The sequence below is a fragment of the Triticum aestivum genome, chromosome 1B (assembly GCF_018294505.1).
Source record: "Triticum aestivum cultivar Chinese Spring chromosome 1B, IWGSC CS RefSeq v2.1, whole genome shotgun sequence".
NCBI classification, from domain to species: Eukaryota; Viridiplantae; Streptophyta; class Magnoliopsida; order Poales; family Poaceae; genus Triticum; species Triticum aestivum.
The window spans coordinates 643190176-643202094 of record NC_057795.1 but is presented as its reverse complement, the minus strand read 5'-3'; the positions used below and the strand labels follow the sequence as shown (position 1 = coordinate 643202094).

Here is an 11919-nt window from a genome sequence, read left to right as displayed (position 1 = left end):
TGTCATCTGCTCGACAACAACACGTGGGGGCGGAGGACGTGGATGGTACCGGCCCCCTCGACCGCCCCGACCACCACGATGGCCATGGTGACCTCCTCGCTGCCGATGACCCGGATCAGAAGGCCCCTCAATGAAGCCACCAGAAGGACCCAAGAACGGCCTCTCCGCCGAACCATCGCTTTGCCATGCATAGCCACGACCACCACCCGTGGACGAAGACCCACGGTGCTGGCCGACCCCATAGGCATCGTAGCCGTCATCCCCCCATTGACCCTGGGGCGCAGCCACAACGTTGGACTGCGACAACAGAGACGGGCGAGCAACTGACGTGGGGTGGAGGAGCCGGTCTAGGCATCGGATCTGAAGGCGCGGGTGGCCTAGTTGGCGCAGCCCCGCGGCCCGCAGCTGCCACCGCAGCACCGCCTGGAGCCACCGGCCGAGGGCCGGAGCCCGGACCGCCCCGCCCGCCCGACGACAAGGCCGAAGCTACCACCGTAGCATTGCTAGGAGTCACCGGACGAGGGCCGGAGCCCGGTCCGCCCCGCCCGCCCGACGGCAAGGCCGGAGCCGGCAGTCTCCCAGAGAGCCTCCACCGTGACCCGTGCCCGGCGCGGGGCCGTTCCCACGGCCGACACCCGGTGGCGGGCCGTTTCCGCCCCTGCCAGGACCCGGCGGCGGCGCCTGACCTCCATGGCCAGTGGCAGCCGCGGCTGCAAGCTTGCCCGGAGGCGGTGCATCTCCTCTGCCAGCCATGTCCCGCAGCGGGGGGATGCGCTTAGCGCCTTAGCCCGCCCAGCACCGCAATCGAAGAACCCAGTTCGTCCTGGACGAGAAACCCTAGACCGAAGTCTCTGCAGCGGCTCTGGACGAACGATCGTGCATGCCTCGACGGGAGGAGGCGACGTAGTGTTCGGGATGGACTGGGCCTCATACCCAGTCGTTCCCGGCCCAACTACCCGCGAGTCCGGCGCACTCAGCACCGGCCCACCCCCTGGCGAACCCAGCTCGCGGCCCAATATCGAATTCAAACGATGCGCCCGAGCGATCGCGAACAGATTGAACCTAGACATGCAGTGTCTCGGTGAGGAAGTGCGGCACCTATTCACGTCGAAGTGTCAATCGATACGGAGGTGGTATGGGTTTGATGATAGCCACTATGAAATGCTCGTGTGCACACGGCGGTGCATGTGTCAGCGTGAATTATGTGCGGGGCAGTCGGTGCGGATGATGTCGTGGCCCGCCAGGAGAAAGCTCCGAGGGTCGAGCGCATACACAGACATTAACGAGGTCCACAGTGGTGAGGTTGTGGCTGCAGAGAATTATACATCTTGGTTGGTAGCAAAATTTAGGTTACTATACTAAGAAAATTGGCTGCCATGCAAGTTTAGGCTTGCTGTTGTTGCCATCTAGTAGAACCCTGACATTCTCGGTGTAAGACTTTGGGATCACTTATTACCATGTTCCCAAAACTCCTGTCGCTAAAAATGAAGCAAAAGTTAGGACGGAAAGTATGTTAGGATTTTCCATACAACATGTAAAGTGCTTCGAAACTCAGGTGCAAGTAAAAAGGATGCATTATCTGTAATGCAGTTATAAATTTAGCAAAATGTAGTGCTTTGAAACGCAGTTCCAAATGGAGCGTACAAACATTCAGCCACCTTACAAAGACAACTACCTTACAAACAGAGTTACAAATATTCTAGGAGACCTCAGCTGCCCTTGTCTTAAGGATTTTCTAAAAAATAACTTAGAGGCAAACATCCTACACATTACGAGATCGGCCCAGTATGAGGAGCCACTCAGCTACCTCCATCATCGTTGGCCTTTGGTCTACATCAAGGCTAAGGCATTCCACGACCATACCTGCTAGACTATCAAGAAGCTCCAAATCTTTTGTTATTGTAATGTCCTTGTCAAAAAACTCAGTCACTTTCTTATGTTTTTTGTGAGCTTCAAGAAAGCTCTTTACCAAGCTTTATTCTCAGAATGTATGGCCCTCCTGCTACTAATAAGCTCCAGGATCACAATCCCGAAACTATAGACATCACTTTTTTCAGTGAGTAGGCCTTCTTGTAGATATACTGGATCCATATAATTCATGTCACCGATGACTGATCCAGTGTGTTCCATGTCTCTCTGAATTAACCTAGATATACCAAAGTCCGAAACCTTGGGTACAAAGTTATCATCCAATAGTATATTTGCTGGTTTCACATCACCATGTAGAATTGTAATATTGGCTTTTGAATGCATATAAGCTAGACCATCCGCAGATTGTGCAGCAATACTTAAACGTGTATTCAAGTTGAGAGCTACCTTGTTATTGTTGTTGTGAAGGATGTCATGGAGGCTACCTTGGGAGATGAACTCGTAGACTAGCATGGGGGCATCAACTTCAAGGCAACAACCAATGAGCCTAACATTTTTCTTGTGAATGACTTGAGATTGGATGATGACTTCATTTGCAAATTGTTCACTCTCTAGCACACTACCATTAATCGGCTTCTTTATTGCAACTAATTTATTGTCAAGAAGACCCTTGTAAACTTCACCAAAGCAACCTTTTCCAATCAAGTTGCTACTCTTTAAAATTGGCTTGAGCTCCCCCTTTTTGAAAAGTTTAATAACATCTGCCATCTCTAATATAGGGCCACCATTCTTTTTGTAGAATTCCTTCGTCTTCTTTTTCTCTTTGTGAAGAATAATAAGAAATGATATAATCGCCATTAGAAGAATACCACCTATTGCACCTAGAGGGACAACAAACAAACTTAGTTAGTTTATATCACTAAATTCAGTATTAACAATCTATCAAAAAGTTTTAATATTTTAGATAAACAATTTCGTCTGCTCATCTACTAAGAATATAAGCAAATTGCCAATTTAGTTATCAAAAGAAAAAATAATCTAGAGACTAGAAAAAGAAACTCCGAGGAAATTAAGTGCGCAAATTCCAAGGAAAGAATGTATTAAAGCCAAAACATTTATAGAAATTAATTAAACAATAGATAACTGACTGACTTAAATCCTCTGAAAATCATTAGTTTCCATCAAGAAATGTGCACGCAGTCCCTCTTTCATACATGCATGTGTTTCTATGTTGATAATTATGATTGGCAAGAGGAGAGCATTTGTGCAGTGGCACCCAAAGGACATGTGCAAACTGACTCCAATGGAAAGGATCTCACCCTCACCCGGTGTGCTGTGTACTCATTTTCCTTGCACCCCGAGCTCAATACTCTGAGTGAAGTGCAGTTGTCACTAATGCATATTGGAACTTTGCGATGTGCCAAGGGCACTCGCCAATGGCCAAAAAAACACGTCAAATTGATTGCCATATGCAACACTCAGAAAACACGACTCGTCTGGGCGTCTACCGACAAAGTTTCTTTTTTGTGTCGTTTCCCATGGGTACTCGACATATAGATGAAAAAAATTGCATGCAAAAAGTCATGTATTCGTCAAATTAATTGAAATCTTCTAAATGTTTAACACATCCTGTATGGATCATAAAACGACAGCATGCCAAGTTTTATATGTTTGAGACTTCTCTTACATTTTTTGAATTAAAAAAATAAACACAATCTTCAGGGTCGAGTCTTGGTACCCTGAGATTGAGAATTTATCTTCTTTACTTGGATAAGGCCTAAACATAGACTAAAGAAGACAAACATGATTTTCAATCCAATTTTGCCAAAATAATACGTGCACTTGCAGTCCAAATGTGAGTTATATTGACTAAATGCCAGGAAATGCTATAAATGACTTAAATTTAGCAACTGGATTATGAAAAATGCCAAAGTTTGACATGAAAAACTTAATGGTGCATCCTGAGTGTAGAAATATCCTTGTACCATGAGATTTAGAATTTCTTTCGTTTTCTTGGATAACACCTAAACATATACTAAAGAACACAAAGATGATTTTCAATCCAGTTTTGCCAAAAACATATGTGCACTTGCAGTCCAAATGTGAATTATATTGACTAAATGCCAGGAAATGCTATACATGACTTAAATTTAGCAACTGAATGATGAAAAATGCCAAAGTTTGACATGAAAAGCTTAATGATGGATCCTTAGTGTAGAAAAGTATCAAGGTCAATCGACGCAGCAACGCTCACCACCTGGCCTTCTAATCTGACCCGTTCCTTTTCGAAAGCTAGACTCTTAATCTGAGATTGTTCGGTTTCTAAGTAGTGTAAGTCAAAGATTCTGCGAAACTTCTAAAAAATTCACCATATAATGACACCATGCCAAATTTCATTTGTTGAGCCTTCGTTTGCATTTTTTAGAATTAGAAAAACCAATAAAATCAACGTTTGGGGAATATAATTCCATTTTTGGTGCCTTGAGTTGCAATTCTTTTCCTTTTCTTGGGTAAGGCCTAAACATACAGTAAAGAACAGAAAATATATTTTCAACCCTATTTTTGTCAATTTTTCCATGCATTTGTAGTTCAAATATAATTTATATTGACTAAATGCCTAGAAATGCACTAAATGACTTAAATATATAGTAAAGGAACCCCGAAAAATGCCAATGTTTGATACAGGACATGTAATGGTGTATCTTCTGTGTAGAAAAAGTTCTGAGGTCAAACATAAATTGCTTTGCCTTCAAATCTAACCCGTTCCATCCTAAAATTCATTAGTATCAAGGTGATGTACAGCAAGTTGCTATGTCATGCGTGCATGTGTTTCTATGTTTATAATTTTGACTGGCAACAGGAGAGGGTTTGCATGGTGGCACCCAATAGGCTGGTGCTAATTGATGCTACGGGAACATAGTATATATCTCACCCCTGACCAAAAAGAAACACGCGAGTGCAGTGTAGTAGTAGCTTAGTAGTGCTTACCCACAGTCGCCTTTGCTGCTGTAGTGAATTGATGTACCGGAAAATGCAAATGGAGGCCGAGCATCAGGCAGGCCGCTATCTCGGCCGTTGCAGCACCACGGGGATATGTGCTGCCAGAGTATTTGCCCTGTATTCGATTTATTTTTGTGTTGTACTGAGCCAGGAAGGTCCCATCCACGTGCAAAGGCATTAGGCTTCGCGTGTGGCCCCTGACATGTATGCACAGCATGGCGAGCACAGACCTGTACGTCCTGCTGCGGGCGTAGTCCGCGGAGACCTGTACGTCGTGGTGCATGCATGGCGTGCAGCATTGGTGGCCAGCGGAGGCCACCAGTTCTTCAAGCGCGGACGTGGAGCATTGGCCATCCTTCATTAAGCTAGGTTAGACTGCTTCATGTTAATGTGATCTCTCCGGCTGCACTAACAAAAACGCGCTAAGGTTAAGACTGTTTTGTGTTTAAAAACTAGTATTACAACTAATCTGGGAATCGATTTTAACTGTCTGGCACGCCAGTAAACCGACACAGCTTACATGAGCTTGTTAATGAAGCATTTGATAGAGCAGACAGTTTTTAAACACGCGTTTAGTTTCGACTTATCACGCCACAGCGGCAGGGTCATGTCCATTGTACGTTTGGCATTAGCGAGCTCACATTACACGGGCGCGCGCTCGGGTGGAGCAGCTTTGCGCTGCGCAGTCCGGTTCACTTAATCCCGTCTTGTCATATCTGCGAATTTACTATGCCCTCACATCGTCACAGACATGCACGCAGCTATCGATGAATTCGGACCAGAAGTTAGAAGCACACGTGGTCGAACTCGGACCGGTAGGCTACTAGGCTCCATGTTGATAATTACTGGCAACGAAATTAACATGTCTAGACAGTAATCTAAACGATTTTGTGTTAGTTTACGAAGGAAGTACTCATGTTTTGACGGTTTCATGAACACATTAGCATTTTATAAATTACAATCATTTTAATGAACATAATTTTTTGACGTCAATGCTTCATCATTACCACTGGCTTATTTTTGTTGTCGCTGATGTATGTCAGTACAGCTAATGTACATGCAAAAGCACGTAGCAGCAGACGTGCATATGACGCATTATGGGCCAGCGAACACCTATGTTTTGATGACCATTAGCTGTCCACTAAGTAAGCAGGTTTAATTTGGTACACGTCAACTCGTGTGGCCGTTTTGAACATGAAATACACCACGTTTGCATCGTCTTTGTGTTTAAAATCCATTGCACTAAGCTCGAACTTTTAGCTTTATCCTGTTTACACGCTAGGAATTCCTAACGCGTGGTATGATATATGGGCGGGGTAATAGTGAATGCGATACATTAAGCAGTTTTAGTACTAATTGATCATACCACGTCGGCATGGTCATGTATAATGGTTGTTTTGTACCAGCCACTTCGCATTCACTAAGACGGCCCGCTCCTGTGCTTCATTTTCCCCCGTCTTGTCACGTCCGAAAATTTACTATGCGGTCACATCAACCATCCCCTGTTGAGTGTTGTCATCTAGGAGTACCTCCACCCAACTCAGTGACCGCCAGCAGGTTTCTCTGTTCTTCCGCAGAAGGAACAACCCACACCCACTCAAGGAGCAAGCTACAGCACCATCTGCGTCACCACAACTGCCCGTGCATAGTGCCTTGATCATCTCATCACCCGTGATCACGCCCCTGATTTTAAAAATGGAGATGGTGGCGTAGAGTCAAAGTGCATGACTCCAGGTTAGCACAACTTTTTTTTTTGAGATGCGGTTAGCACAACTAAGTCTAGCAAACGAGATTGCATCAGCCGGTCTCTTCTTTTTTCAAACCTTGCGGGCTTCTCCTCTATGCACGGTGATGCAAGCTATCATTTGCCAATGACAAACTCAAAGCCCAATACAGAAGTAAAATAACACTCATCCCACCAGTAATAACACTGTTCTTCCAGTAGACTAAACAACAACACTGCCATCAACACACAACAAACAGTTCAGACAAATTTAACACACATCAAGAGAATTACTGTTGGTAGCACAAATGAAAATTCCGACCCCCGCAAAAAAAATAAAAAAAACTGACAACCCAAATCGAGAAACTAAACCAGCATACAAACACATGGAAACATGATGGCATCAAACCTCGAAGGGCCGTTGGCCGAATTTTATTAGAAAGAGGAGAAGAGTACAACAAGGTCAGACAGGCTAGGCGGTCTCGCACTGAAAGACCTCCCGAGGGCGCCACCCCCAGGATAGAACACCCCAATTACAAGAGGCTTTTATAAGAGGCTTTTACAAAGTAAGATCCAGAACACACCCCGCTGCCCTCCAGACTTGAAGATCTTCTCTAATCTGGTCCAAAACTCTGTCGACGATACTGGCGGTGTGTTCAAAGATCCTAGCATTCCTTTCCTGGCAACATAATGCACTTTGCGATCAAACCTCACAAGTCACAACTAATTTAATCTAGAGGAAGTTAGGCTCAAACAGTCCATCAAACATTATGGCATCAAACATAATGCACTTTGCGATCACCTACCGCACAATCACAAACAATCTCTTGCATGCACCTTTTCCGAGCAACATAGCCGAACTCCAAAACCACATTCCCAGGAATAAAGGTTGTAGAACTCATAAGCCTCATCTAACGAGTCAAAAGATGTGCCAATTGCTGGATTGACAACATGACCAGCTCCTTTCTCAGCATAAGCGCGCACAGACAATTCCAGTGCTGTTTTCTTGTCAGGCTTCATCTCCCTCTCGTCAGGAGCTTTCCCCATCCTATCCCTGAAACGGTGGCTTGGCAGAACAGATTATAAACAAAAAGTTGTCAGGACGATCTGCGAATTGAACATAGGGCATGACAAGCAATTTTTACATGGTGCAAACATTCTGCTTATAGTTCGGGCTGATAGCAGACCCAGCTAAAAAACATGCCAACTGACGAAAACAACAGCCTAAGCTCAATCTGTTTGCCTCTAAGAAATTCTCGAGCGAACCATCCAGTAAGTAATCAAACAAAGACAAACACAGCAGAATCATGATACTGAATCCAGTTTGTTCAGATTTTTACTACAAATATACTAATACTGAATAAAATCATGTGTACATTCAAACTCATTTGTACTCTGAAACGACCCACCTACGAATCAAAAAGCACCCACCCACTTTCCAGTGAATCGAAGCTCATCAAAAACAAAAACCGCTACTACTTAATCACACCTACTTAAAACTCATGTGAATCCCTTTTAATCAGACGAATCCAATTTGATCATGTACTGAATAAAACTTTGGCCATGTTCTAAGAATCCTAGAAACTAAATCAGAGATCAAACTCGACCCCATTTTGGTCATGTCCTAGAACGTACATACACTGACAAATCCAATTTAGCACCGTACCTATAATCATGTACCTATAATCACGTGACACAGAGCAAAATCCAAATTTTTAGTTTTTCACTGCAGCCAGAATTTGAATCAAAAAATCACCGATTCCCCAAAATTCATTACTCAAATGGCTCACTCCATGATAAATGTACCACAGAAATATCTAGCTTTTTAATCCAAAAAATCAGACTGACATCTCTACACATCTCCACACAAAAAAAGAACTGCAACTAAACTGCATGCTACGTGACAAACTCGTTTCCGGGAACAACTTATATGCTAGCTAGCCAAAGTCAAGTAAACAATACACATACGACGCAAAACTTGCTTTGTGCTGCAAAATCACGAAGAAGAAACTACAGCTTCTTCTTTTCACTAACCTTCGTGTCCAGCCACTCGTAGCTTCAGAACACACCTCCTATATGGCCGCACCTCCGTCTGCCTGTGCTTTGTCGGCCGCATCTGCTGCACCCATGGAATCCTGGGACTCCACTTGGAGGACAGAACCACTCCATCCAGCCGGCACGGCAAGGCCCCTGTTCGAATCAAATCTAGCCAAGTGAGTAAGAAGTTTTCAAATCCACACCGCTGATTCTACAAACAAGAGATTGAAGAAGAAAGCACCCGAGCGAAATACACATACCCATCGATCTCGAGGCCGTCGATGGACAGATCGCCGGAGCAGAGCCGCCGCACTCCGGGTCTGTGGAAGAGAAGGGGATGGGGAGGGGAAAGCTGTCCAGGAGTGGGGGGTGGGGTAATGTAGGCGCATGGGATTCTTTCACCTGTGCCGTTTCGAACCACGAAAGATGTCCCAGATTTTTGGTGCAGGCCACGGAGTCTTTCCAGGCCCGGGAACAGTTGCAGGGGATGGGCCGAACACAATACGGCTACGCGGCCAATAGGCGTATCACGGACCGTATTTGCCCCACTAGGCCTGCCAGAGCGCTGCCACGAACTGACGGGTTTCGAATCTCCAGGCCCAAGCAGACGGACCAGATTCCGGCCTGCCTGTAGGCCGAGCACCAAAAGCCCTCGCTCAGTTTCCCCGTTCGCCACCGTTTTTCATTCCCATCCTGCATGGGCAGTCATAGCCTCCTGGCTTGTTTTTGCAGACCCCGCCATTTGCACAGATATCGGGGAGCTTGCACTCATCAATGTCTGAAGGAAGAACCAACACTTTTCTAAGTTAATTAAAGAATTTTTAAGAGTGACAATTAATTGAAGGTATGTCTATAATTCGCAAAAAAGAGAGTAGTGGCACGTAGGAGTATGTACCTTGGCATCCGTGAGTGATGTAAGAGTTGCCAGCGTAATGGTCCCAACACCTGCAGATATAGCCAGGAGCAACTGTTGCGTTGACACAAGAGCTGTTGCCGCTGACGCAAGCGTAGCCGGGAGGCCGCGGTTGACCTTCCGCCGGACAAGAAGTGTTCCCGGCGGCAAAATCAAGCACGAGGGTAACGCCCCGGGGGTTCTTTTTGAGTAGCGTCATGTTGCCGTACAAGTCGGGCGTGGAGAAGTTGTACCATGACTTCTCCACCAGCATGGCGTAGGAGCACGGCTTGGTTTCCAAGTCGTAGCTGTGCGGCATGAGGTTTTCTCGCGCGACAAGCCATCCGAAAGCCTTGCCGGGGCGATACTCGCCCGGCGGGAAGGGCATGTCGCAGCAGCCATACCCCTCGCAGGACCCATTAACCGCAGGTGGAAACATATCTTGTGCCTTGCAAGATAAGTGGTCCGCCGAACCAGTATTACTGTCCAGCAAAGGCTCGACACTCCAGCCAACACCTATAAGAATATTAGTACCTTTAATCGACAAGTCGAAAAGCGTACGGGCGAACATCAAATCTTGTTCCACGCAGAAGGTCCGGTTGTCATCTCTCCTGCAGCGGTAAGCGATCGCTGCGTACGCTCGCACCTCACCGGTGGCGAGTGATATGCTCACCAGCTCTAGCGGCGACTGCGACCACTGTAGGTCCTTTGAAGGCGGAGCCGAAGGATTAGCCGACTCCGACTCATAGCCCTCGCCCGTGCGCTTGACTATTCTCTTGTCAGCAAGGAAGGCGCGATGGCCTTCGGGGGTGTGGTTGCACAGGACCTCGAAGCCATCACGGAAGCAGCCGTACCCGATGCCGAATGGGAAGGGGATGCTGATGTTGCCGCACATGTCGGGGCAGTCCGGAAGTCCCATTGGCAGCCGCTCTTCAGCGGCGGCGGCAAGGATGACTAGTAGGATTATTACTGGCAAAAGCAGCAGTTGCAGCAGCTGCAAACGCAACTGCGAGCTGGGCGTGGTGCTCATTGTGCTCTACTACCTCTAATCCTCTATGGGTTATGGTGATGGAACTAGCTAGGTTTGAATGGGCTGCACTAGCACGCCCTCCCTTGTTATATACACGGCCGCCACAAGCACCTCGGCAAAATACTACTCTCACGAAAAAACCGGCAAAAAAGAATCATGGATGTACATGCTTATCTAGTTTGTGCACTTGCAATTTTTTAGTTTTACCGTTTTGCATTTTAGTACCATCGTGAAATTTTAACTTTGTTTTAGTTATGTAGTTTGTTCAGCCGGGGCTCTGGTAATTAAAACTTCAGCATAAACTTCATGCCGTTGAGTTGACCTCACTCCACTCGGCACTAATGGTTGCTTCCAGGAAAATACCGCAACCAACACACACAACCGACCTCACGTGGAAAATTTAGGTTTTCTATAAAGGCCCAGAATAGCAACTAGGCATGTAGTAAGTCGCTGCTCCTGCTGCATTAAGTACTCCAACATATCCAACGACTTGTCAAAACCAGACCAATGAGAAGAGCCCTGCCACTTGTCAGAAGACTCAAAGTTCGAACAGCATGCTCTGGTAGTCGGATGTATATGGCTGCCGCCTCACCTTCTCATTTGTTTTCTTTTTGGAAATATTTTCCTTTGATTCTTTCATAGCATCTACAGTCGGGCACCCCATACCCCCTTCTATTGCCCAGGTGGACGGCCCGGTGAGTGACCAGTCAAAAAAAACTGACCCAGACGGGCGCCTCAAACGGGTCTCAAACCCCCGAGCTTACCAGCACAACTCATATCTAGCTCAAATGTGGGGCGAATATGGGGAGACCAGGGCGCGTTCGCCATGTCTGACTGATGATGGGGTCCCGCAGCAAAACACTCTGAAAACCGGGGGTCCGAAGCTCATCTCCTCCATTGGACCGATTGTGCCGCTCTGGCGGGCCGCGTAGTGCCCTAGCACGGCAATTTAAGCGGACCGCCGACAAGAAAACCCTACCCGTCCACAATTACCCCTCCCGTCCACCTCCGTCGCCACTTTTAACTCACCGTCCACCACCACTAGTATCCATGCCACCACGTCGATGGGTAAGGAGCTACCCATATCTAACGCCGAAGCGCCGGCTATAGATCCTTGAGCAGATACGGGCAAGACGTGAAGCCCGGATCGCCGTGGGGCTACCTCCGGTGTGGTGGATCCATAGGAGGATGAAGAGGACAAGGAGGAGGAGGACGAGTAGGACACGGAGCAGGAGCAAGAGGAGGATGTGGGGCGAGGACCTGCAAGCGAAGCAGCAGGCGATACTCGATTCTCTCAGGTCGGAATCAGAGGCGGAGCCAACCGTCGTCATCTGCGGGAGGCGAAGGTGGAGCATGCTGTGGACAATG

At 46.9% G+C, this 11919-nt stretch overlaps 1 long non-coding RNA gene and 1 pseudogene across 3 annotated transcripts; both read right to left on the bottom strand.

Moving 5' to 3' along the window:
* Positions 1 to 1762: 1762 nt before the first annotated feature.
* LOC123081107 (wall-associated receptor kinase 1-like) lies at positions 1763 to 10551 on the bottom strand (annotated as a pseudogene).
* Positions 6988 to 9068, bottom strand: LOC123144764 (uncharacterized). Of its 3 annotated transcripts, XR_006471921.1 has the most exons (4): positions 8890 to 9050; positions 8627 to 8782; positions 7399 to 7646; positions 6988 to 7271 (listed from the first exon to the last, which is right to left on the bottom strand). It is a non-coding gene; the product is annotated as an uncharacterized lncRNA (long non-coding RNA). The 3 variants fall into 3 exon arrangements; XR_006471922.1 differs by having other exon boundaries at positions 6988 to 7658; positions 8890 to 9068; XR_006471920.1 differs by having other exon boundaries at positions 6988 to 7646.
* Positions 10552 to 11919: the final 1368 nt, after the last annotated feature.